We start from the raw sequence: 26,532 nt of genomic DNA on the forward strand, positions 1-26,532 counted from the left end.
TAAAGGGTGGTAAATGCCAACAGAAAAATCGGCAAAGTTAATCATATTCACTTAACCCTACTATCTACACAGTTCTAAATCATTTCACTCCCACGTGCTCTCAGAACTACTCTATCTGGGCCTCCACCCAGAGCTGCTATATAGCAGGAGCACACGCAAATAGAGCCTCCTTCTGCTCATGAAAACCAGCCCACCTGACCCTGCAGCTCTGCACAGGAGCCCAGCCCTGGACTCCCAGCTCAGCCCACTCAGTGATCAGGAATGGACACAGCTGCTCACCATGGAGAGTGTGCTCAGCTGGGTTTTCCTGGTGGCTGTTTTCAAAGGTAATGAATGGAGAACAGAGATCCTGAGTGTGTGAGTGGACAGGAGTGAGAGGAAGAGTGGGTGAGTGCCAGTGTCCTGACCAGGCTGCCTCTGTGTTTGCAGGTGTCCTGTGTGAGGTGCAGCTGGTGGAGTCTGGGGGAGGCCTGGTGCAGCCTGGGGGTTCCCTGCGACTCTCCTGTGCAGCCTCTGGATTCACCTTCAGTGATTACTGGATGAGCTGGTTCGCCAGGCTCCAGGGAAGGGGCTGGAGTGGATCTCATACATTAGTACTGGTGGCAGTACTTATTATGCTGACTCTGTGAAGGGCCAATTCACCATCTCCAGAGACAACTCCAAGAACACCCTGTACCTGCAAATGAGCAGTCTGAGAGCCGAGGACACAGCCACCTATTACTGTGCTAGAGACACAGTGAGGGGACCTCAGTGTGAGCCCAGACACAAACCTCCTGCAGGGCGCCCAGGGCCAGCAGGGGGCGCTCAGCTCACAGGAGCTCAGGGTCAGCCAGGAGCAGGACAGAGCAAGGGCAAGTGCAGGATCCTGCCTCTGGAGGCCTCTCTTCTATCTGTTTACACTTTTCTTTACTCTAGTGAAAGGTATTTACATGGAATTTACTCTGGTGTGTTCATATCTGCAAATGGGGCCTCTGGTCAATTTCCCTCCACCTTCCTCCTTTCCCTCCTCCTCCTTCACCCTCCATCCCCTTCCTCCACTGCTCTACTATCCACTCTATTTTGATGTCCCTCTGTCCCCTTATTTTACTGTACCTTCCACTTCTGAGAGAAAGCCTCAGCCCTTGACTCTCTGGGCCTGAGTTATTTCACGTCCCATGATGTTCTCCAATTCCACCAATTTACCAGAAACACTCTCATTTAATTCCTCTTTATGGTGAGCAAAACCCCACTCTGTACACACCCCACATTTTCTTTACCCATCCATCTGGTGACAGGCATCTAGGCTGGGTCCATCCCTTGGGGGCTGTCAGTTTCTGCTATAAACACTTGTGTGGCTGTGTCACTACAGAATGCTGAGTTTACATCCTTAGGACTGTAACAAAACGTGCAATACCTGGTCATGTGGTGGTGTCCTCGTCAGCTTTTTTGCTGCTGTGACTGAAAGGTCTGACCAGAACCACTTAGAGGAGGAAAGGTTGATTTGAGGGCTCACAGTGTCAGAGGTCCATGGACAGCAGGCTCCATTCCTCAGGTCTCAAGGTGAGGATGGACATCATGGTGGGAGACTGTGGAGGAGGGGAGCTGCTCACTTGATGATCAGGAAGCAGAGAGAGACCCTCACCAGATACAAATATATACCCCAAAGCCAACCCCCATACCCACGTCCCCCAGCCTCACCTGCCCACCTTCAGTCACCTCCCAGTTAATCCCTTACAGGGGATTAATTCACTGATGGGTTAAGTTCTCTGACCCAATCATTTCCACTCTAACCCTTGTTGCAGTTATACAGGGGTTTTGGGGGGACACCTCACATCCAAACCATAACACTCCACCCTTGGCCCCCAGAAGCTCATGACCACCTCACAATTCAAAATACATTTAGTCCATTTCCAAGATTTCCCGTAGTCTCCATAGTTCAAGCCCTGCCCCAAAGTTCAGGTCCAAAGTCTCCTCTGAGCCTCAAGGCAAACCAGCATTGTGAGCTCTAAAGATCAAAGCCATTTACAAGAATCCACTATATAAAGGTTCAGAGTAAACATCTCCATTCAGAAAAATAGGGGCACAGAAGGAAGGGCTGGGGCCAACACAAGACTGAAATCCCGCTGGGCAGCAAGTTCTGGAGCTCCACTTCCAGGATCTGGGCTCAAGGCATGGTGACGTTCTCTCCAAAGTGCTGCTGAAAGCCCAGTCCTTGTCCCAGATGCCAATCCAATAAGAGGACACGGATATGAGGAAAAGGAAACAAGGTTTATTGCTTTTCAGGAAAAAACACAGGGCACTTGGGCTGGGGATGTGGCTCAAGCCTTAGCGGGATCTCCTGGCATGCATGCAGCCTGGGTTCCATCCTCAGCACCACATACAAACAAAGATATTGTGCCCACTGATAACTAAAAAATATATATTAAAATTCTCTCTCCCTCTACCTCTCTCTCTCTTAAAAAATAGTTCTCTCACCACCACAGCCCCTGTCCAGCTCTGCCCCTGTGAGGCCAGCTTCTTACATGGACAGGAGAATGAGGCCAGGAAGAGGCTGTCCTTCAGGCCTGGCCTTTTCTCCTAGCACTGTAACCTAAATTGGGTTCCTCAGGTGTGCACCCCTGTGGCAAGTGCCTGAGGCCACCAACACATGAAGAGGGGCTTTCCTTTGGCTCCTGACTTCCAGTGCTCTAGTCCATGAAGAGAGGAGTCCACTGCATTCACACCTTTCCTGGGTGTGCCAGGGGCAATGCAGAGAGCCCACTGTGGGGACAGCCACTCATCCTGTTTCTAGGAATCAAAAGAGAGGGAGGAAGAGATGGAGTCTGACCACCAACCTGCAGCTCATGTCCACAGTGATTGACATAACTTTCACAATTCCCCATGTCCTAAGGGATTCCCCCAGTCCCCAACAGCCCACAGGTCTACAGAACAACCTTAGCACATGTAATTTTGGGAGGATAATTATGCACACTAGTCATTCTATCCCTGAACACAAAGTTTTCATGTCCATCTGATGAGGCAGAGCACATTCAGGCCTTATCCTGGAGTCCCTGAAGTCACAAGTCCTCCAGCAGAGCTCAGAAGTCCAGGTGGACCCCAGGGCCCTGTGCAGGCTGGAGCCTACTCTATAGTATCCACAGCCCAGGCCTGTGGTTTTAATTTGTGAAAACCATCTGCACAATGTGGGGAGGCAGGAGCAGAGGTCAGCGTGTCTGACCACTACAAGATTCTACAAGATTCAGGGAACTCTCTACCATGTGCCTTAAAATCAAAGAGGTGTCCCATACTCCCAAGTCCTATGGCAGGGGTGAGTACTCCCATTGAGAAGAAAAGAGACAGAGACATGTTGAAGGGGACTGAAGCCCAGCAGGCCTGACATTAAACCCTGTGCTCCAATCCTGTCCTCAGGGCCACTGTGGGGGACAGGGGTGAGGGCTCTGGGCAGCCCCAGTATACAGTCCAGCTGGACTCAGCCCCCTGGCCTCACCCTTAGCCTCACTCTGCTGTTCTTCCTCTGAGTAACTTGCTGGTGACTTTCATCATGGAAAGTGCTGGATTTCACCCAGTGGTATACTCTAGGTTAGGTGAGATGCTCTTGTGACATTGGCCTCTGCTGTGCTGAGGAGGGAACCACAGTGGGCTGCTCCTTTAGCTGTCCCTGCACCCCAGGCAGGTGGCCCCTATCAAGGTGTGGCTCTCTCACTGTGCCCTGCCCTTCAGCTGCAGCCTGCCAGGACTTCTCTGCAGAGTTCCAGCCCCTAGTTCATCATGGCTGTTGGACTGCAGTTGGCCTCACTGTGGTCATCTGGGTTTTGGACCAGCCTGTGTCTGGCCTCCTAAGGTGGATTCCCATCAGTTCTCCTCTCATGTGTTGCAGGACCATCCCAAGGTCCCCTGCCCTGGCTCTGCTCCTTCATTCATTGTTAGTCACCCATCAGTCCCTCCTGACATGTCTCTGTGCCTGCTGTTTACTTCTCCCAGGTGCAGTCTTGGCAGACCTGGTGGGACCTGGGCCATCCCCAAGTCCTAAAGCCTCTACAATGCCCAACAGTAGCTGCCTTTTAGTCATTCACAAGAACTTTGAATTATGAGTAAAGGATTCTCATACAAGAGGGCACCATTGCCAGCTGCTGAGCTGAGTAGGAATTAAAAGGAATTTCTAGTGAGTTCCAAGCATGGTCTTGGAGACACAGATATGCACAGACTACCAGGGTTAACAAAGCCACTCTGTCCTCTGCCAGGACTGTTTCCACAGTTCCCAGGGCATGACAGGTGACAACATCACATCCTGGGCCATGGGTTCTGCTCTATTGAAGGGTCTCCCTAAGGAGCTTCTATATAGTGAGATTGTGGCTCACAGATTTTACCATAAACCACTGAAGGCAAAGACGAATCCATAGGATGTTAGACTAATGAAGGGCCTTAGAAAGTAAACTGTAGCCCCTTGTGTACAGGTGAGGAAACCGACTTGTAAGGTATTTGTTCAGTTACTTGGTTTCAGGCAGAGCTTGGATGAGGACCTCTGGATGCTGATTTTCAATTCTGAAATTCTTCTGCTGAGGGTTCTGGGTTTCTAGATATGTGATCATGCCATCAGCAAAAACACTGAATTTGGCTTCTTTTCTTATCTGTAAATCTTAGTTATTTCTCTTGCCTTATTGCTCTTGTTAGAATTTCAGGAACTACATGACTAGGAATGGTGAGAGTGGCTCTCCTTGTCTTGTTCTTGATTCTAGAGGAGACACTGTCTGCTTTTCTCCATTCACTCTGGAGTTGGCTTTGTTATGTGACGTGTTCTGATATTGGAAACATTCCTTCTACCCATTTCTCCAACTGTCTAAACATAAATGGGTGCTGGGATTTTCCTAAAGGCTTCACTTCGTCTGTGCAGATGTTTGTAAGATTCTTGTCTTTAATTCTATTTTAATTTTAAAGATAAACTACACTTATTGTAGTAGAAGGGTTGAGTCAGCCCTTCGTCCCTGGAAGAAACAAAATTTATAAAAGTGTACCTTCCTCTTAATTCCTTTTGATCATTGATTGGTAATTTGAGAGTTTTCCCTCAAGTTCTATTTCCAATGATCAATTTCAGGAGATTGGCTTTAGCTATTGTTTAAGTGTCTGGTAGTACTCAGGTGGAAATCCAACTGGTCCAGGGATCTCTTTCTTGGAAGACTGTTACTAGAGCTTTAGTGTGTTGACTGACATTTTGTGTTACATTTTACACACCCTCTTGATTCAAACTGGGTGGATCATATGTGACTCATCATTTTTCTTTGCCTTCTAGATTTTCCAATTTATTGGAATATAAGATTCAAAGTCATCTTGGATTATCATCTGGACTCCAGAGATGTCTGTGATGATATCTCCTCTTTATTATCTAATTTTGTTCTTTATAATCTACTTTCTTTTAATTAGTTTGACTAAGTAGTGGTCACCCTTCTCTATTTTTAATGAACCACTACTTTGTTACTTTGAATTACTTTAGTTCATTCAAATTTTCTAACATTAACTATTTCCTGTCTTCTGCTTTTTTGGAAATTACTTTATTACTGCTTTGCAAGATCCTTAGATAAAATATTAGATTTTTTCTTGGGATTCTTTTCTCTTGTTATGCACTCATTTACCACTAGGCATTGTTTTTTATGACAATTCTTGATAATGTTCCAAAGATATTGGTATGCTGTTTTATTAATATTTGTTAATATTAATATTACTTAATGTTAATATTAATTTTAATTTGGTAAAATTTAATTAATATTAATTTGTTAATGTTTTATTCATATATTTATATGTATGTCTCCTCTCCTTTCTACTATTATTCAATCCATATTCAACAATATTGTTTAGTTAATCTCCATGTGTAAATGAGTGGTCTTTGATTGTTGCTGTTGATTACTAATTTCTTTGCATCATGATCCCATAAAATGCAAATAATTCACTATGCAGGCAAAATACACAGCACTGACATGTAAATCTAAAAAGAATAATAAAAATTATTAGAATGGAAGGGATGATATTAATAATTTTGTATTTGCTAAGACTTGGTTTATGACCTAAAATAGCATCTATTACAAAGAAACTTCCATGAACAGCTCAGAAGAAAAGAAATGCAAATATTCTCATATGAAATACTCTATGGATGCCTGTAAGTTCCCCGTGATATATATAATCATTTTGCTCAATAGAGTCTTCATCATTTTGCATCTGGGTGTTCTTACTGTGTTTTTTATGTACTGCCCATAAATTATTTTACTTTGTGCTAATCTTGGAAAGGTTTTATTTCACATTTGATTCTGAATCATGGCTCTCCTGGGTATAGCAATCATGGTGGAAATTGCTTTCTTTCAGAATTTGGCTTAACCCTTCCAAGCCCTCCTGGATGACAGAGTCTCATCTGAAGACAGAAATTGGCCTTCCTTGTTTACCTCTCAGTATGTCTTGGGATATTTCTCCTGTGGCTATAAATATTCTGTCCCTTTTCCTTGGGCAGTTTTATTGTGATGTGATCTGGATGGGCTCTTTTGGATCTTGTTTATTTGGGTTTTTGTCTTCCTCCTAAATGTGGATGTGCATCTCATTCTGAACATCTGTAAATTGTTCTACATTATGTCAGTGAAAGGATTCTGACTGCATTTGCCCTGTACCTGAGTCCTTTTCAGTTCCACTGAGTAGGTTGCTCTCTTCAGAGTCAGTGGAGGTGAAAAAGGAATGGAGGTTCAGGGCAACTCTGAAGGGGGTATGTTTCAGAGTTCTTGTGTGTACTGGTCATGGTCTTTTTCTTCCTTACTGCTCACTAAATTTTCAGGGTCATATATCCTGTGTTCAAGGCCTGACATTCAGTTTTGTATAATTAAAATCATTTGTGATAGTTTCAGTTGCATTCAATGTGATGTATGGCATCTTTCTTTTCCAAGTTCTCAAGGGTTTTCTCCCAGAATCCGCAGCTCTGTTTTGAAGAAGATTTCATCTCTTGTAAGTTATTAGTGCATTCCTCAGATCTTCTTTCACCCCACTAATCATCTTGGAAATCAAATTTAAAAGTCATTCTCTGGAATTTCATTCCTTTCACTATATGTGGTTTCTTTGCTGAGGGTTTGTTCATTTGGTGGGAACTTGTTTGTCTGTTTCCTTGTGTTTTCACAGTTCTTTAATTTTTGCCTCTGCTAGTTGGATTCATTTTCCTCTTTGTGACCTTTTAGTCATGCACTGTCACTTTATCTTAGCTTCATGACATTGCTTGGTCAAATCCAACTGCTAACCTCAATCTCCAGGTTTCTTAGAAAAAAAAAATGTGCTGCAAGTAACAGTGTTCAGTAGAGGTAAGGAAGACACCAGTAAGTACTGTCAGTGGGCTACTCCTCCTCTAGTTCTATAAGCCTAGGCTCAGTGTGGGTGAGAAGAAGGTGATACTGACTCAATAGTTCACACAGGAATGATCAGGAACTCACTTTAACCAAAACATGTAATAAAGTGGGGAGAAGGTGAGAGGGGGGTGATGATGGCAAGACTAAAGTGGGTGTAAAGACGGAGTGTGTGGGCTGGATGCCTGTTGGAGGTACACCTGATTAGCAAATGAAAATCAGATAATGAACAAATTTTCCCTCAGAGGTTCAGATTAATTTGTTCTAGCAGGGCCTGGGGCAGTAGCCCTGGGAGAGGCTGGTCAGAGTGGGGCTCACTTCTGATAAGCAGGAGGAGAACCTCCAAGACAGCGGCTCAGCAGGAGGTTCTGGTGAGTCACCGCCTACTGTGCACCTGCAGCAGTGCTGAGAGAGCAGGCTTTGATTCCTCACCATGGAATGGTGGAAGTCAGAGCTGAGCACCTGCTAATACCTGGATCAGCCTTCCCACCACGGGTGCCCATCAGGAACCTTCATCCTAGGTCAAGGGTCTCCAGGGCCCTGCTCTGCCCTCTGTGGGCTTTATTAGAATTACATTTAAATAGTGATGGCAGCAGACACTGAGACCCAGAGGTTCAGTGCCCTCCTTGTTTGCAGCGTTGTCTTTGGAGCATGGTGAATGTGTTAACTCAGAGAACACGGCCATGACCTCAGGTCAGAAGATTGAGCTTCATAAGACTGTGGAGTTAATAGTTGACAGAAGGAGGCACATGAGGTCCATTAGCATGATGGGCTTCTCCCACCTGTCAAGTGGAGCCCTGAAGTGTCCCTGCTGCTGTGGAGACAGTGTGGGCACAGAGGGCCTGGGCTGAGGAGCTGTCCAGGCCACCCCTCTGCTCTTCAGAGTAAGAAAGCCTCTGAACAGGCAAGGACTGGGCACTGCAGCTGGTCAGACGTTCCCTTACTCCAAAGAGCAGGGTCTTCTCCTAAGCCCACTGCTGAGAGGGACCCTCGGTTTTGTTGGCAGCATTTTGACAGCTCAGCTGTGCACCCCATCTTCCCTGGGGCAGGAGTGTCCCCAACATTCCCTCCACCCTCCCTCCTGAGGATGATGGAGAATGGACACTGCTCCTGGGACCAGAGCAGGGCTGGCCCCTGGGTCTGCAGACACATTTCCCAGTGAGACGTGTGGGGAGGATGGGGCTGGAAGCTGACAGGCAGGTGGTGTCACTGCTGAGGGTTCAGACAGCAGCATCCTGGGCCTGGGCTGCTCTACACTGCCACCCCCTTCCAGCACAGGCAGCTGAGCTGAAGTCACTGTGTGAATTTGGGGTGACACAAGGTACCACACAGACACAGAATACCTTTTATAAGCTTCATGGTGGCTTTCTCCATCTCCCAGCCTCAGGCTCCCCAAAAGGGGGACAAGAGAAGGTCAGAGAGGCTGACAGGAGACAGGGGGCATGTTCAGAGTGGGCTTTTACTTTGGGTGATGCCGTTTCTTAGAATTTTCTTTCTGAAAAAGGCAGAAGGTAGGATTACAAAGGAGCAGGTGAGTGTGACTCAACCCCAGCAGGTGACACCTACTCCTGGAGCCACACCCTGGTGTTCCAGCTGGGGGAGCTCCCAAGTTACTGGACCTGGCACTACCCTGCCCGACTGAATGCAGTAACTGTTCAGAACCTGGAGCATCAGGACTTAAGGAGGTTCATGGAGGGCGGCTTCCCTCACTAATGGCTCTCCTCACCTGGGACCTGCGCTGAGCTGATCCCTTGGAATCCAGGGAAACCTCTGCAGATGAAGAGGGAGCTGGACATAGAGAGGGAACTCACATGTCAGTGCTCAGCTCCTCTGGGGACAGCCACTTAGACAGTCTGTCTCCTCCTCTTCCCAAATGCTCTCTATCACACGTTGCAACCAGTCTCCCTGCTGGTACCGATGTGTCCTGGATTACAGGATGTTTAGAAGATGAGGAAGGCTGTAATTACATCACATAACTGACATGACTGTGTCACAAGTTCTCCAGGAACAGAAGGACCATGTCACAGTAGCAGACAGTGGAAGAGAGAGCAGTGAGCTGGACTCAGAACTCAGCACTCAGCACCCAGAGCCTGAGAGGGGGTGAAGGGTGAGACTGGGCACCAGGAAGGGAGCAGGGTCCTGAGGAAGGTGCTGGGCTCAGGAGGGTGGGCTCCCCCTCTGACAGCCTTCCAGCTCCCCTGAAACCACCTGCTCTCCTCTCACAGGTAAAGCTCCACTTGGGTTCAAGACAGGGACACATCTCAGGAGCACAGAGGACCTGGGCAGCCTGACCTCAGCCTCTCCAGATATCAGAAGAGCCTCACCCACATGCAAATCCCTCCTCCTGCTCTGGGTTCAAAGGCCCTCTGGGCTGTGGGAGCTCCCAGCTCTCTGCTCAGACAGGGCTGAGGTCTCTGGGAAGGCAGGTGTGGTCTTGAAGATGAGGCTGCTTGGTCTTGTCCTGTGCCTAGTCACAGCTCCCCAAGGTGAGTGTCCCCAGTGTCATACCTGGGTCCATGGGGAGGTTGTGACTGCAGGTGACTGACAGGGTGTGACTGTCCTTGTCCCCAGGTGTCCTGTGCCAAGTGCAGTTGCAGGAGTCAGGACCTGGCCTGGTGAAGCCCTCACAGACCCTGTCCCTCACCTGTGCTGTGTCTGGATTCTCCATCACAACCAGTGATTATGGCTGGAGCTGGATCCGTCAGCCCCCAGGACAGGGGCTGGAGTGGATAGGAGTCATATATTATGATGGTGATACTTACTACAACCCATCCCTCAAGAGCCGAGTGTCCATCTCCAGAGACACGTCCAAGAACCAGTTCTCCCTGCAGCTGAGCTCCCTGACCACCCAGGACACAGCCACCTATTACTGTGCCAGAGACACAGTGAGGGGACCTCAGTGTGAGCCCAGACACAAACCTCCTGCAGGGTTCCAGGGCCAGCAGGGGGCGCTCAGCACACAGGAGCTCAGGTCAGCCCAGGAACAGGTGCAGAGGGAGGAGAGAACTTGACCCCAGTCCTGAGCCTCCTCACCAAGCAGCTCCTCCTGAGAGCCCCAGCTATGGGGGTCCTAGAGAAGCCTCCTCCCCTTGGACACCCTCATTTCTCTCCAGGTGAGGTGTGTCAGGAGTGCTCCTCTTCAGCAGCGCTGCACAGTCTCCTCTCTAGCTGAGGCTTTCTGTGCAATGACAGGCACTGCTCAGGGCTGTCACGTGAGCTGTGGGGACACTTCATGGCTTGGGGAACTCCCTCCACTCTCAGAAGGGCCTGGATGTTCTCCTGCCCAGTGTCCCTCCCAATCCAGTGTTCCCAGTGACCTTCCTGTGACTGATCTGTGCACTTGGCACATGTAGAGGTCATAGCCCACATTGTTCCTGAGCCTTCCAGCCACAGGGTACCTTTGACAATGACAAGGCACAGTCTGTCTTGTCACAGGTTAATGAACAGACGGTCGTGCCACCATGTAGGTGATAGAGACCATGGATGCAGCTGATAGTCTAAAGCCACCGTCAGCAGGCACAACAAGGTTTCCTCTGTCCCCAAACATAAGCAGGACTGAGCTGAGGGATGCCGACATGAAGCCCTTAACCTGGTCTAAATGCACAGAACGTGTGTATTCAGAGTGAACTTTGGTGTATGTGAGCTCTAACCTCATGATGAGGCTCTGTGACACCAAAACCACAAAACATGGCCCCAAAGGGCAGAGGTGCCCACTCCTCATGCAGCTGTGTGGCAGGGGGTGACCTGAGGAAGGTCTTGGAGGGAAAGGGGCTCCCTTGGCACAGACTCAGATGGGAGGGTGGTCAGCTCTGCATGGACTGTGGGAGCTTCAGGTTTGCTCTGCCACTGGCCTCAGGACCCTGAGACATGCTGTGCCCAGGACCACTCTGACCCCATTTTGGTTGGGGGCTGACCCTGAGCCTGAGAATCCCCAGGACACTTGGCTGCTGGGGGGAAGCAACCTGGAGCTTGGTTACTGCTGGAGCTGGATCCATCAGCCCCCAGGGAAGTGGTTTCCAGCCACTGTGGCTAGACTGCAGGGTCACAGGGTCACAGACAGGGATACCCTGCACCCTGTTCCTGCTCACGTCAGTGCCCACCCTGTCCTGAGAGCCCAGCTCCAGTCTGGGTGAGGATGAGCATCATCAATGTTAGCATACCAGATTGCCCTAAGCCTGTCCTGGAACATGCCATGAAATAGAATCACTTTATGTATTTTCAAATTATGTTTTGAGAGCTACAGCACAGATTTTATGTAAAACATTTATAATTTGCTAAGTTAAAGTTTTATGTTCTGTATCACCATAAGCCTCTTATGTTTTTAATTAATAATAAATCCAAGTTTGAATCACTTTTAATATTCTATTTGAGCATCATAATTATAGAAAAATGAGTGCTTCATTATCACATGTTGATAGAGGATAAACAGATGGTGAAGAGGAAATGCTTCTGTGTATTCTGTGTGTCTGACATTTCTGTATGTGGCTTACTCCTTTCAATTTATTATATTTCTTTACATAAAATATAAATATAATGATTTGCCTTTGTTTTTAAGTCCTTTGTAGCCTGACAATTAACTCACTATAATCATAATTCTACAGGTTTTTTTTTTGTTTTTTAGCAAACAAAAATAATATTGCATTTTAATTAAGAGAGAATTTCCACAGTGGTGTAGTTTCTGTCTCTCAGGACTTGCTCTGGGTGTTCACTAGGCTTCTCCCTGAGTCCTGGTAGTTGCTGGGAGCACTTTTAACATGCAAAACACCCCTCAATAGCAAAGATTCTGTATTTGATTGCTTAAGCCTGTATTATGACTATAATATATTCACTTAGATAAATAAACTAGACTTATGGATTTGACAATGGAATATATATTTAAATTCATGAATAAGCAATGAGGTGTTGTATGCAGTGGTCTTTCTCATGTGAGGGTGTTTCATCATCAACATCACCAAGAATGTCAGCATCTCTCTCCATCAGACAACAGCTGGCCATTCCAGCTGTATTTTCACACTTACACTGAAACCTAGCTCTAGTGAGGCAGAGGACAGCACCCTGACACAGGGGTGCCAGGAGACATGATGGGTCCCAGGCTGTGCACACCCAGCTGTCCATCACCTGTCCCTCCTGGGTGTGAGGAGTCCACCAGCTGCTCTGCCCCAGTCACTGTGAAGCACAGCCTGGCTGTGGGCCACAGGTGCCCTGTGAGCTGCAGAGCCCCAGGACAAGGCCCTCTCTGCACGTGGCCCTCACCACCCACCCTCACCCTCGCCCTCCCTGCACCTTCCCATCTCCAGGGGCCACTGTCCTCTCTCTTTCCAGGACCTGATAGAGTAACAAAGAGAGGCAGATGGGGCTGGACCCCTGAGAGGTCCTGGGGTCACACTGGGGCTCAGGGTGCCAGGAAGGGTCTATGCCCTAGGGGCTACAGGTGACCAGGACCAGGGTGTCAGGTGTCCTCTACATTCTGTGACCATGTGGACATGTGAAGAGTGACAGGGCAGCAGTTCTGAGGGTATGTGGGTATGTGGCTGTGAATCCAGGAGGATTGCAAGACACTGATCAACACAGGGAGTCCCTGCTTCCCCAGGTCTTTGTGCATAGGAGGAGGACTGGAGGCCTGGATAACACAATATAGATTAGATAGATAGATAGATACCACATAAATAGTAAAATAGAATAAACTAATCCTGACCCTCAACACAACAAGAAGTCCATGAAGACATTGGCTGCTCATTCTCCCAGGCTCCTCACAAGTTGGGGCTACACATGGCCCTGTGGACTCAGCCCATGACAACTGGAAGTAAGGACAGAGCCTGGGTTTCTCCCTGCCCACACTAGGGCTCAGTGCCCACCACAGACGGCAGCAGCATGTGTACCTGAGGGCTCTGTGCCAACTGGATGCTCCTGAGCTGAAGGAGGCCCTCACAGGGAGGCACAGCCTTCCCACTGCAGGGAGCCTCTGCAGCCCTCAGCTGGACGCCTCCCTGGAGAGCAGGTGGCAGCAGAGGGGAGAAAACACACAGCATATTTCCAATGCAGGACGGTTCTGAGGACCTCACCAGGTGTGTGCACCTGGGAGCTAGAGGAGGGCAGCAGTCATGTCCAGGGTGAGAGCAAAAGACCAGAAAACCAGTCACTCTTGCCACACATGAGCTGTTGGACACAGTGAACCAGCACTCATCCTTCTGTATATGATTTTACATCTGCACCAGGGAGTTAACACCTCAATTATATATTTTAGTGAACTTGTAAAAATAAATCAAGAGAGAATAATTGAAAAGGGAAAAGATCACAAAAAAAGTTCTACCTTCCTTAAAGCAGCCCCATGCAGTTCCATGACACTCCCATCTGCTGTCAGAACTGGTCTACCTGAGCTCCACCCAGAGCTGCTATATAGCAGGAGCACATGCAAATAGGGCCTCCCTCTGCCCATGAAACGAGCCCACCTGACCCTGCAGCTCTGCACAGGAGCCCAGCCCTGGACTCCCAGCTCAGCCCACTCAGTGATCAGGACTGAACACAGCTGCTCACCATGGAGAGTGTGCTCAGCTGGGTTTTCCTGGTGGCTGTTTTCAAAGGTAATGAATGGAGAACCAGAGATCCTGAGTGTGTGAGTGGACAGGAGTGAGAGAGAGAGTGGGTGAGTGACAGTGTCCTGACCAGGCTGCCTCTGTGTTTGCAGGTGTCCAGTGTGAGGTGCAGCTGGTGGAGTCTGGGGGAGGCCTGGTGCGGCCTGGGGGTTTCCTGCAACTCTCCTGTACAGCCTCTGGATTCACCTTCAGTGACTATAGTATTCACTGGGTCAGCCAGGCTCCAGGGAAGGGGCTGGAGTGGGTGGCTCTTATAAGAAACAAAGCTAATAGTTACACCATGGAATATGCTGCATCTGTAAAAGACCAATTCACTATCTCCAGAGAGGATTCCAAGAACACCCTGTACCTGCAAATGAGCAGTCTGAGAACCGAGGACACTGCCACCTAGTACTGTAGTAGAAACACAGTGAGGACATCAGTGTGAGATCTGAACAAACGTCCCTGCAGAGCGCCCAGGGCCAGCAGGGGGCGGTCAGCACACGGGGAGCTCAGGGTCACCCAGGAGCAGGTGCAGAGCAGGTGGAGCTGACTTTCTCCCTCTGGGGGCCTCTACTCTCCATGATCCAGCTTTCTAGGAGAGCTCTCAGGACATAAGTTTCCTACTAATTTCTTACGTCTCTGAAGAGAAAAACTGGGGGTGTTTTTTTTGTACTTTCTTTTTTCATTGTTGCACCATAATTATAAATAATATTGCATTTCAATTGGACACAACTACACAATCATGGGATATAATCTCTCCACTTCAGTCCCCTGCCATCTCCCTTTCCCTCACTCCTCTCTACCCCTCTCTCCTGACCATTTTCCCTTTCTTTTCTCTACAGGTCTTTTCTATAATTTGGTTTCATTAGTGCCTCTTAGAGCACATAAAGGGGACATCCACTCTGCCATCCTCACACAGGACACAGGAATGCTTCATCAGTGTCATTCCACTGCTTGTCCCATTTCTGTTCCCCTCCCTCATCCTTGATCCCCTTCCTCTCCTCCTGCTCCCTCTTCTGTTTCCAGGGGACTCCTCCAAGGACTTTCACCTTTTGTGATCTGTGATTTGCATTTGAGATTAAACACTTGACATTTCTCCCTCTGAATCTGGCTTAATAAACTTGATATTCTCCAGTTTCATCCACTGACCAGGAAATGCCATATTTTCCCTCTTCCCTGTGGCTGAGTGAAACACTGTCCTGTGCATACACCACCTTCCCCTTATCCACTCATCTGTTGATGGACACCTGGGAAAGTTATGTAATATGGCTGTTTTCAGGCCCACTGGTGTAAACACTGATGTGGCTAGATAGCTGTGCTGGGATGATCTGGGGTCTTTTGGATAAACACCGAGGAGGGTAGCTGGGTCACATCGTGGCTCCATTCCTGGTCTTCATGAAATGTCCTTTCTGCTTTCTAGAATGGCAGCACTAATTTGTAGTCCCAGCAATAACACATCCGTACACCTCTTTCCCACATCGTTGGTGACATTTGTTATTATCTGTGTTCTTGATGGTTGCCTTCTAATTGGACTGAGATGAATTCTCAATGCAGTTTCAATTTGCATTTCCTGATTTCTAGGACTATTGAGAATGTTCTCCTGTATTTGTTGGCCACTTAGATTTCTTCTTTTGAAAAATGTCCCTTTAGCTCTTTCCCATTTATTTATTGAGTTATTTGATCTGGTCATTAAGTGTTTGGGGTTCTTCATATTAGTGCCCTATCTGGGGAGCAGGTGACAATGAGGTCCCAAGGCTCTCTCCTCACACTGTGGCTGGATTCCATTGCTGTGCTGAAGGTTTTAATTTGATACTGTCCCACTTACGGATTCCTGGTTTTGATCCTTGCACTTTAGTGACCTGGTTGAGGAAGTTGGTGTCTGTGTCAGTCCAGAGGAGGGTTGGTGCAATATTTGATTCTAGCCATTGCAGAGTGCCTAGTCTAATTAGTTTATTTTTGATTTAATTTTGAGTTGACATTTTAGAGGGTGAAGGATAGAGTCCTCTTATGTTCTTTTACATGTTGATATTCAGTTTGCCCAGCACCATCTGTTGAAAAGCCTGTAATTTCTGCAACATGATTTTGGAAACTCTGTCAAGCACCAGATCAGTGCACTTAAGTTGGTCTGTCTCTGTACCTCCTACTCTGCCCCCTTGGTCTCCATGTCTGCTTTGGTGACAGTGCCATGCTGGTTTAGTTACTGCAGCTCTGTCAAGTAATTTGAGGTCACATGTTGTCATGTCTCCAGGTTCACTCTTCCTGCTTAATCAGTTTGGCTACTGTGTGTTTGTGACTTCTCCACACAAATGCTGGGACACTTGTCTGGTTCTTCTAAGAAGGTTGTTGGTATTTGTTGGAGATTTCACTGAATCTGTGTGACATTTGAGGTAGTTTGGCCATTTGATATTATTGATTCTGATGATAGCAGAACATGGGGGGCCTTTCCATCTCTAAGTTCTTCAAAGTGTCCCTGAGTTATTCACTATTTCCATTGTAGACATCTTTCACCTCCCCAGTTGAATTTTTCCCCAAGTTTTTTTAAAGGTCATTTAGAATGAGACCCTTTACTTGATTTCTTTCTCAGATAACTCATTTTGGAATATAGGAAAGTGGGTTATTTATCTATGCATGATGTATTTAGCTCTATTGCTATAGGTATTTATCAGACCAGAAGCCTTCTGGTGGAGATTTTGGTTCTCCTAGATATTGGATCACATCACCAGCAAGCAGCATATTAAGACTTCTTTCTTTCCTCAGTAATACTTTAATTTCTTTGTCTTGCCTGGTGGCTCTGGTTAGAGGTTTTAGGGACTATGGACACAATACCAACTTTCTAATAAACTAAGAGATGTTTTCTAGAAAACATAAAGAAGATTGAAAATCCCCTAACAAACTAAACAAATCAAAAAGAAGAAGATCCAATCAATAGAGATAAAACAGAAGATATTTCTACTGAAATCAAGAAATTAGAAACTATTTTAAAATATCCTCCAGTAAACTAGGAAAACGTAAAGAAATAGGCAAAATTCTAAATGCATGTGATCTAGACAAATTGAAGCACAAGAATCTACAAATGTAAAACAGAAAACCATGAAGCAATGAAGCTGAACAGCCATTAAAGACCTTCCACAAGAGGAGAGCCCAGAAGTAGAATGATTTGCAGTTGATTCTAAGAGACTTTAACAAAGAGATGAGGCCAAACTCCTCATGTTGTTCCATGAAACGAAAAAGAAGGAAACACCGAAAAAATCCTTCTGAGAACCCAGTAACACCCGGATACCAAAACCAGACATAGAGACACCCAGAGAGAAGACTTCAGACCAACATCACTGGTGAACAGAGATGAGAGACTCCTTAATAAAATATTGGCACCCTGCACTCAAGGACACAGGAGAAGGTGGGGACCATGATCAGTGGGTTTCTCCACAGGGTCGGGAGGTTGGCTCGACATACAGATCCATAATGTCATGTGAGTCACCACATGAATAGAGGTGGGGACAAGAGTCACACCATCACATCAACAGAGGCAGAAAAATAATTTGACAGAGTCCAGTACCTCATCATGTTTAAAAGACTGGAGAAACTAGAGGTACAAGGGCCTTTCCTCAACCTCATCAAGGGTACATGTGACAAACCCAAGGTCACTACCATACTAAATGGAGATGAGCTCAAACAGTTCCTCCAGGCCCAGGACAGGACAAGGATGTCCACTCTCCCACTCTGATTCTGTGGGTCCCTGCACTGCACACTTTGACACAGGAGCATTGCCACAGGAACAACATGCAGAGCAGCATTATTGAGGCTCAAGTGACTACTCTGTGGTCACCAGGGTCAGAGGTGAGGAAGCTCAGAGGACTCTGGGGAGTCTTTTCCATCAACTCAGAGAGATTTCAGGGGGATTCACTGATTAGGACCACCCTCAGGATTCTGTGTGGAGCAAGCACCGAGATAGTCCAGGGTTCATACGATGGACACCGGGTGACCCTCAGGCCCATGGTCCTCCTGGATCCCAAGGAGTCCCTGAGACCCAGCACTGTCCTCTGGCACTTTTGCTGCTTGTAAATAGAGGGTGAGGGGCTGAGGATCAGGTCAGGTTCCTGCAGGGGGATAGGCAGACAGGCTGGGTCACCCCAGCAGCTGAGCACTGGTGAGTGGCAGGGGGACCTCTGACCAGCCTGCTCACTAGGCCCTGTCCTTGCCAAGTCTGCCCACCCCAGACCTGGCACCTGAGAACAGGAGCCTGACTTCCCAGGTCCTGCCTGAGACTCCAGGTGGCCCTGCCCTGAATTGTCCACAGCAGTCCTCTGTGGGGCAGAGAGGAGGCCTCATGACATCCAGGGAGCAAGTGTGATGACCCTTGTGCCTGGAGCTGCTGAGAGGGTGACTCAGATGTCCTCCACTGCTGCCCTGCTGGGCTCTGCCTTAGAAAACAGCCACCACCATGACCAGCACAGCCAAGAGCTCTCTGCTGTGGAAGCCCTCACCAGGGCAATCAGGACACAGTCTAGGGGACTCAAGACCCCAGGGCCATTAGGGTCAGTCAAGTTTTCTCCTTGGACCTGTGGCCATAGTCTTCCTCCTAGTCAATCCTTCTGATTAAATTTGAAGTTGCTGTTTGAACAACTGTCAGGGAAGGGAACAGGACCCACCTGCTTCCACACTAAGTGGAGGCCAGACGTAGGGCACACATGGCCCCCTCCATGTCAATACATCAGAAGGACAGAGGGTAACAGGTCCCCCAAGCTGAGCCAGCATGGACTCCCATCACTTGTCCATGTTGACAAGGGTCATCCTCCTTCCTGGTCACCCTCCTTCCTGGTCATCCATCTTCCTGGTCATTTTCCTTCCTGGTCATCCTCCATCCTGGTTGTCCTCATTCCTGGTCACCCCCCTTCCTGGTCACCCTCCTTCCTGCTCATTCTCCTTCCTGGTCACCCTCCTTCCTGCTCATTCTCCTTCCTGGTCACCCTCCTTCCTGGTCACCCTCCTTCCTGGTCACCCTCCTTCCTGGTCATCCTCCTTCCCAGTCACCCTCCTTCCTGGTCATTCTCCTTCCTGGTCATCCTCCTTCCTGGTCATCCTCCTTCCTGGTCACCCTCCTTCCTGGTCATCCTCCCCCTGGTCACCCTCCTTCCTGGTCATCCTCCTCCCTGGTCATCCTCAGCACTTGGAAGAGGCCCAGGCCCTCACCATGACCTCTGGCCCATGAAGCAGGAGCAGGGCTGCTGGCCCACAGCTGTGGCTGTGTCCTCTGACTCTCTCCTGTGGTATTGATAACTGTGGTGCATTGGAGGGAAACAGAGCACTGGGGTTGGTTTCCATAGTGATTCAGACCTGGATCAGGACCCCATTTCTGTGGGCAGCCCTTCCCCTTCCTGCCCTCTCCCTCCCTGCTCCCCTCCTGGGCTCTGTGGTCTTTCTTCTATGTGTCACACGTGTCTGAGTTGGAGGTTCATGGATGTTCATGAAGGTGGAGTTCACTGTGCTCCTTCACATCAGCTCACAGCATAGATGGTGAGTTCCCTTCTGCTCTCCTCCCTTTACCCCTCTGCCCACCCGCAGGCCCTTCCTGGACCCACTGATCTCCTTCGCTGTCCACATCACCCTCCTCTCCTCTCCCTCTTCTCCAGCTTCCTCAATTGGGAGAGAAGATGGGCCCTGGGCTTCTGCGTCTGGCCTCCTTCATCAGCTTGATGGTCCCAGTTCCACCTGTTTCCCAGCAAATGCTGTCATTCCACTGTCTTCCTGGCTGAAGACCCACTGTGTGCAGGCTCCAAGCTTTCTTCATCTACACCAGCCCCTGTAGGGTGCAGCCCGTCAGAGCTTCTGCTGGAAAGTTGACCATTTCATCTTCTTCATGAGGAGCCAGTGTTGCTTCTCTCCTGGAAAATCCTTCAAAACCTTGTTTTCCCATGAGATCTTGGACCCAGGAGATGCCAGCCCTGGAAGTTGTCCACAGACCTTCCCTAGACCAGGGCATAACCACCTGGGGACTGCTAGGATGGTTCAGGGGATTCCTAGACAACTGCCCAATCCCTGCATTACAGGTTACTCCATCCCCATGTTGAACCTGTCCCCAGGGGATGATATCTGACCTGTTCCTCTATCCCCATGGTGGCCCAGACCTTAGGGGACAACTTCTGACAGGTTACTCCATCCACATACTCTCTCATCCCAGTTGATTCTGTGTGACCTGTTACCCACCCCATGCTCACTCTATCTCAAGTGGATAATATATAACATATTGCTGCCTCTGCATGCTGAACCTGTCCACAGGGCTTGATATCAGAGCTGCCACACCATCTGACACTTGACTGTCCCTAGTGGATAATATCTACCTGTTACTGTATTACCATGCTGCCCTGTCCCCAGTGGATAATATATGACCTCTCCCTCCATCTCCATGCTGGTATGTCCACAGTAGATGACATCTGACCTGTTACCCCATGCTGTCCTGTACCCAGTGGATATAATCTGAACAATTACTCCTTCCCCACTCTGGTCCTGTCCCCTGTGGATACTATCTGGCCTCATAACCCATCTACACACTGGCCCTGTCCCCAGTGGATACTATCTGATGTATTACCTGATCCCCATGCCTGCCTTTCTACAGTGGGTAATCCCTGATCTGTTGCAGCATCCACATTTGGCCTGTCCTAGTGGATAACATCTGCATGTATAAAACTAACCCTACCTAATTCAGTTAGAGTGGCATTGGCTGTCCTTAATCATTCCTATGCTCCTCTGGTGAAGCCGTCTGCCCTTGGCCTTGTCTTTCCTGGGTTTGGACTCATGGTGTGACCTGTGTGTCTGTCCCTGCTCTGCTCAGGCTGTCTGCTGCTCCTAGGCTCAGCTGGGCAGGGTGCACAGTCTGGAAATGCATGCATCTGTTCCTGCATGTCTTCAGGGAAATACAAATGGTGGCCTCATGACCACTTGTATTCCTAAGGCCTCAGAACCACCTGGTTGAGCAGGTATTATGTCTTTCATTCTTTCCCCTCTGTCTCACCCATAACATAAATAATTCTTTCCTAAATGGTGGCTGAAGAGTCCCATGGGCTCCTTGTTCTTTCTCTCTGAGGAGTGAATTCACTGCACCTTGGTCAGGTGTTCTTGGAGCAGCTGGACCTCCCAGTCCTGGGGGCTGCATGGTGCTGGGGCCACTCTGGCAGCCTGGACAGCTGAGGGGCTGCTGGCAGAGCAGCAGAGGTGAGGCCCATCTGTTCCCAAGGGCTGCCTGGGGTGGCCCTCCAGCAGGCCCAGGTCAGCAGTGCAGCAGGCCCCATGAGTGCAGAGGTGGCTGTCAGATTAGAGGACAGCACAGGGCAGGCAGCACCTGGGGACAAGGGCGAGATGCTCTCTGCACCCAGGGCTGGCTTTGCACCTCCACAGGGACACTGTGCAGTGGCTGCTCAGGGCCTGCTCAGCTGCCTTGGGGACCTTGTTAGGGGTTACAGGTTCCTGCAATGCCACCTGGGGTCCTGGGAAAGGTGTGTGGCCCTTACAGCTGGCCCTGCTCTCAGCATGCCCTGCCACTCAGGGAGGGCCCAAGGCTCTTCCCTCCTTTGTACAAGTGTGGACTTATGGCCAGCTGCATCCTGTGTCTGCAGGTGGATGGACAGCTCCTCCCTGACCAGCACACAGCTGGGGAGGGAGGCTGAGGGGAGCAGCCAGCCAGCTGTTTCCCAGGACCCTGGTGGGGTCCCTGCATGGCTCTGTGCAGTGGAGCCTGGTGTGGGGCCCAGGCTGGCTCTGCTCTGTCCCCTCCACTGCTGGGGCCTATTTCCCAGAAGTTCCCAAACTGTGCTGAGGGCTGGGGGCTCAGTGGCTCTGGCAGCACAGGTGCCCCCTGTCAGGGGTGAAGGATGATTGACAGCTGCGTGTGTGGCAGGGGCAGAGGCAGCACCTGCACAAGGGGCCCCACTGAGGGTGGCTTCAGCAGAGTCCTGCCTGTCACCCATGTGCTCTGTGTGGTGGGGCAGGATGAGCCCTCCCTCCCTCCACAGTGCCCTGTCCTGCACCAGTGGCCATAGACTGACCCAGGCCTGTGGGCAGGGAGAAGAGCAGGGCCCTCTGCAGCTCCCTCATCCACTACAGCAGCCTCCAGGGACCTGGCCATGTAAACTGAACTGCAAATTTCACATGTGCTAAGTGTGTGGACATTTTTGCTTCAAGAACACGCAAACACACAGCAAGCATCCTTTGTAAACATCTAGAAAGTAACTGGATTACAGGTTTACATTTGAAGCACAAGTCCACAGCTTTTCAGATAAAAAGAATAAATTTTGATGGTTCAGTCTGACAGGGAACTTTCAGGTGTATGTCAAGATACAGAGGATGGGTCCCTGAAATTAATGTCTAACCTGCTTGGGCCACTCAGAGGCGAGGGTGAAGGTGGATGCCCTGGTTCTCCCAGTGGGCACTGGGTGCTCAGGTCATGGCCTGTCCACAGCTCTGTGCTTCATAGCACCAAGGTGAGCCCAGCCAGTGTGTCTGCTCCCTGCCATAGGGCTTGTCCTCTTGGTCCTGGCCACAGGCAAGGCTTCTCCTTGGAGAGGCTCTTCTGCAGACTCGGATGTTCACCTCACAGGGCAGTATGACTGGGCACAGTGTGCATGACACCAACCACTGCCATGGGAGACCCTCACCTACCACAGGACCTTGGTGTTGGCTCTTACTTGCCACAGATGACTAGTTTTATTATGTAGTCACAGCAGCTGTGGCTCAGTGTGTCCAGGGGGCAGTGTGGGCCTCTGTGGCTGCCCCTACAGAGGTCCAGTGCATGCATAGAGATGGTGTCCATGTGCTTCTCACAGTGACAGGGCCAGAGTCCAAGATATGTGGGGCATGGCAGCATGACACAGTCCTCAGAAAACACAGAAACCCCAAGGACAGGAGAGGAGCCCTGCAGGAGGGAGTCCCTGAAGAGGCCTCCACAAGGTCATCCTCAAAGGACTGAGGCCCTAGGGACATTGCAGTGCCCCCAAGGAGGACTGCAGAATGCACCCAAGAACATGGCCTACTCTTACTGTGCAGAGTCACTCAGGGGACCTCAGTGTGAGCCAGATGCAAACCTCCCTCAGGAGGCACGTGTGGCCAGCAGGGGGCGCTCAGGAGTAAGGAGTTGCTGATTGACTAGTGGATTTTTTCCAGTTGTGGTTCTCATTTTTATGTAAACGTGACACACTTCCTGAGAAAGCCCTCCACAGTTATGCCTCTGGGCCTTCAATAGATGTTTATCAATTTAAAAAATAATGATTAACTGGGATGGATTGAAAAGGGTTAGTGATATAACCCTGAATTCCTTAGTCCTCAAATGAATGTTCAGAGAGCAATTCTTCATGTCTCATGTCCCTAAATTCTAAATTCATAAAGGTCCCTGGACATACAATATACTTCCTCAAAGAGTAATTTGAAGTCATTAATGGTATAATTATTGGCATTTCAAGCTGGAGATTAATTGATGGCCCAGAACATCTGGGCCACTTTGCACAACCACACAGAGACCCCCAGTTTCATGTGCAAGTTCCGACCCTCAGGCTCCAGCACCCCAAGAGCTGGCCCAGGAGATGTGGCTGCTGTCATTGTTGCTGGCTCTATTCTGCAGTGAGCTTCCAGGAGGAACACCTGCTGCCTTTCCCTCAGGCGTGGCCTTCCCTGGAGGACACGTCCACATTCTCTGTCCACAGTCACTCCCTGTTCCTGGGTAATTCTTCTCCCATCCAACACATCAACATGGTCCTCCCTGTGACATCTTCCCATACTCTGTGCTCTGTGTCTGTGTGGACACAGGAGGTGCATTCTGCACGCTCTACATGAGACCACAGGCTTGGCAGACACGGTGCTGGTGCTGGACAGCAACAGCCTGGACACGCCTCGCCCCTCCCTGCACATGAGCCTCTCACACAGTCGGTTATTTCCCTGGGATCTTTATGTCAATATAAAATGAGGAGATTAAATCCCCTGGAAACTGACCAGGTGGAAGGATTACCAGGACCAGGAATTTGCTGTCATGGTTCACATATGAGGTGGCCCACAAGCTCACATGGGAGACAAAGGAGAGAGGACTAGATTACCAGAGCTGAAACATAAAGTAGATTAATCCACTAACATGGATTGATTTGCAACCACTGTAGTCAGGTGGGGTGTGGCTAGAATAGTTGGATCACTGGGGTGTGCCTTTGGGGGACACTCTGAGTCCCTGTTGGATAGAGCTCACCTGCTTCCTGGTGGCCATGACATGAGCTGCTTTCTTCCTCCACGCCCTTATGCCATGATGTTCTCCCTCCCTGGCCAGGGTAAGGACTTGACACCACACACTTCAACCTCCTAAGTCATGACCTAAAGGAAGCTTTTCCTCCTCTGTATTCTCAGAAATTTGGTTAAGTGCTAAAATGTGGTCAAATATTGATATATTTTAGGAGGCTTCCTTATGCCACATCATACATCCACTAAGTTTTTCTTATTTTCATGAACACTTTGTGCTGAATTGTGAGAGCAAACTGAAACCCTGGCACAGGTGAGGTGTTGAAGACCTCACACCTGGCACAGGTGAGGTGGGGAAGACTCTCACATGGAGGACTCCAGGATCCCCAGGTCAGGAGGTGGGGTCATCTTAGGATGCCTCCTACTTAGATGCCTGGAAGAACAGCTTACTAATCAGATGATTAGTTAGGACTTGGAAACTTCACCAAGGGGCTCACCTGGATTTGCAGGTGGTGAAAACATGGAGACCAGCAGGTCTTACCTGAGCTGCCACAGGATCAGGAGGTGGGTGCTACAGGCTCATTGTTTGCAGGGAGTTCATGGTCAACACCAAAGGGAATAAGGAGAGGAGCCCACATGTCTTATTAGTGTGCTGTGCTCACGCAGTTAGGCAGAAGATCAATTCCTGAACCTCAAAAGGAGGTCAGCAACTACACCTACCCTCTCAGTGACCCCACCTCACTAAAGTCAGTGTCCACTGTTCTCTCCAAATGCTGGCCTGGGGACAAGGCAGGTCTCACTGCAGTGATGCTGCACAGGGAAGGGACCTGGGCCTCCTCCCTCACCCAGCCTGCCCTGCATGCCTTCCTGTCTGCTGTCAGCCTGGCTCTGCTGCTTTGGGGGCACTCAGGGGCTCTCAGCCTCAGGCTGCAGCTGAGAGCTTCCTCTACTCCCAGGACTCTCACCTGGCCCAGCACCTCCATCCTGTCCTCTCCTGGTGGAGACCAGAGGGCAGGACAGGTGAGGGGAAGAGCTCAGGGCAGATTCCCACCCAGTGCTGGCCACAGGCATTGGCTGGACAGTCAGGAGGACAAGCAGGGCAGAGGGTGGGAGAGGGCAGTGGGCACGCAGCAGGAAGCCCCTCCCCTCCTGAGACGCTGCTCCCTCCTCTCCTGCTCAGTCTGCAGCCCCCAAATCTCACAGAGATGAAAGAGAAGCACTCGTCCTGAGAACAAAGGGGGGCTCTTCTCCTGGATGTGGGGAACCCCATCCTCAGCCCTGGGCTCTGTTCAGACATCACTGAGGGCTTCTCCTTCAGGGCTGGGAGGTGAACCTGGGCCTCTTGCATGCTGGGCACGTTCCTGCCACTCTGAGACCCTCCCAGGGGCAGGGAGGAAGGGCTTGGAGGAGGCAGGGCTGGGCTCAGGAGGGTGGGCTCCCCCTCTGACAGCCTTCCAGCTCCCCTGAAACCACCTGCTCTCCTCTCACAGGTAAAGCTCCACTTGGGCTGAAGACAGGGACACATCTCAGGAGCACAGAGGACCTGGGCAGCCTGACCTCAGCCTCTCCAGATATCAGAAGAGCCTCCCCCACATGCAAATTCCTCCTCCTGCTCTGGGTTCAAAGGCCCTCTGGGCTGTGGGAGCTCCCAGCTTTCTGCTCAGACAGGGCTGAGGTCTCTGGGAAGGCAGGTGTGGTCTAGAAGATGAGGCTGCTGGGTCTTGTCCTGTGCCTGGTCACAGCTCCCCAAGGTGAGTGTCCCCAGTGTCATATCTGGGTCCATGGGGTGGTTGTGACTGCAGGTGATTGACAGGGTGTGACTGTTCTTGTCCCCAGGTGTCCTGTGCCAGGTGCAGCTGCAGGAGTCAGGACCTGGCCTGGTGAAGCCCTCACAGACCCTGTCCCTCACCTGTGCTGTCTCTGGTTACTCAATCACAACCACTGGTTATGGCTGGAGCTGGATCCGTCAGCCCTCAGGAAAGGGGCTGGAGTGGATAGGAGTCATAGATTATGATGGTGATACTTACTACAACCCATCCCTCAAGAGCCGAGTGTCCATCTCCAGAGACACGTCCAAGAACCAGTTCTCCCTGCAGCTGAGCTCCCTGACCACTCAGGACACGGCCACCTATTACTGTGCCAGAGCCACAGTGAGGGGACCTCAGTGTGAGCCCAGACACAAACCTCCTGCAGGGTGCCCAGGACCAGCAGGGGGCGCTCAGCACACAGGAGCTCAGGTGCCACCTTCAGAGCAGCAGAGGGGAGTGGATGGTTTCTCTCCAGGTGATCAGTGTCTCCCTGGATCCCATCATGGAGAACCTGGAGGTCTCTTCTGCCTCAAATCTTGCCATGCTGTTCTCTTATGGAGTCAGGAGTGTCTCTCTCCACCTATCTCAGGTAAGGGGGCA

At 49.8% G+C, this 26,532-nt stretch overlaps 1 pseudogene; it reads left to right on the forward strand.

The window, feature by feature from the left end:
- Positions 1–280: 280 nt before the first annotated feature.
- On the forward strand, positions 281–14,327 carry LOC113178379 (uncharacterized; annotated as a pseudogene).
- The last annotated feature ends 12,205 nt before the right edge of the window (positions 14,328–26,532 follow it).

Source organism: Urocitellus parryii, chromosome 6, assembly GCF_045843805.1.
Source record: "Urocitellus parryii isolate mUroPar1 chromosome 6, mUroPar1.hap1, whole genome shotgun sequence".
NCBI classification, from domain to species: domain Eukaryota; kingdom Metazoa; phylum Chordata; class Mammalia; order Rodentia; family Sciuridae; genus Urocitellus; species Urocitellus parryii.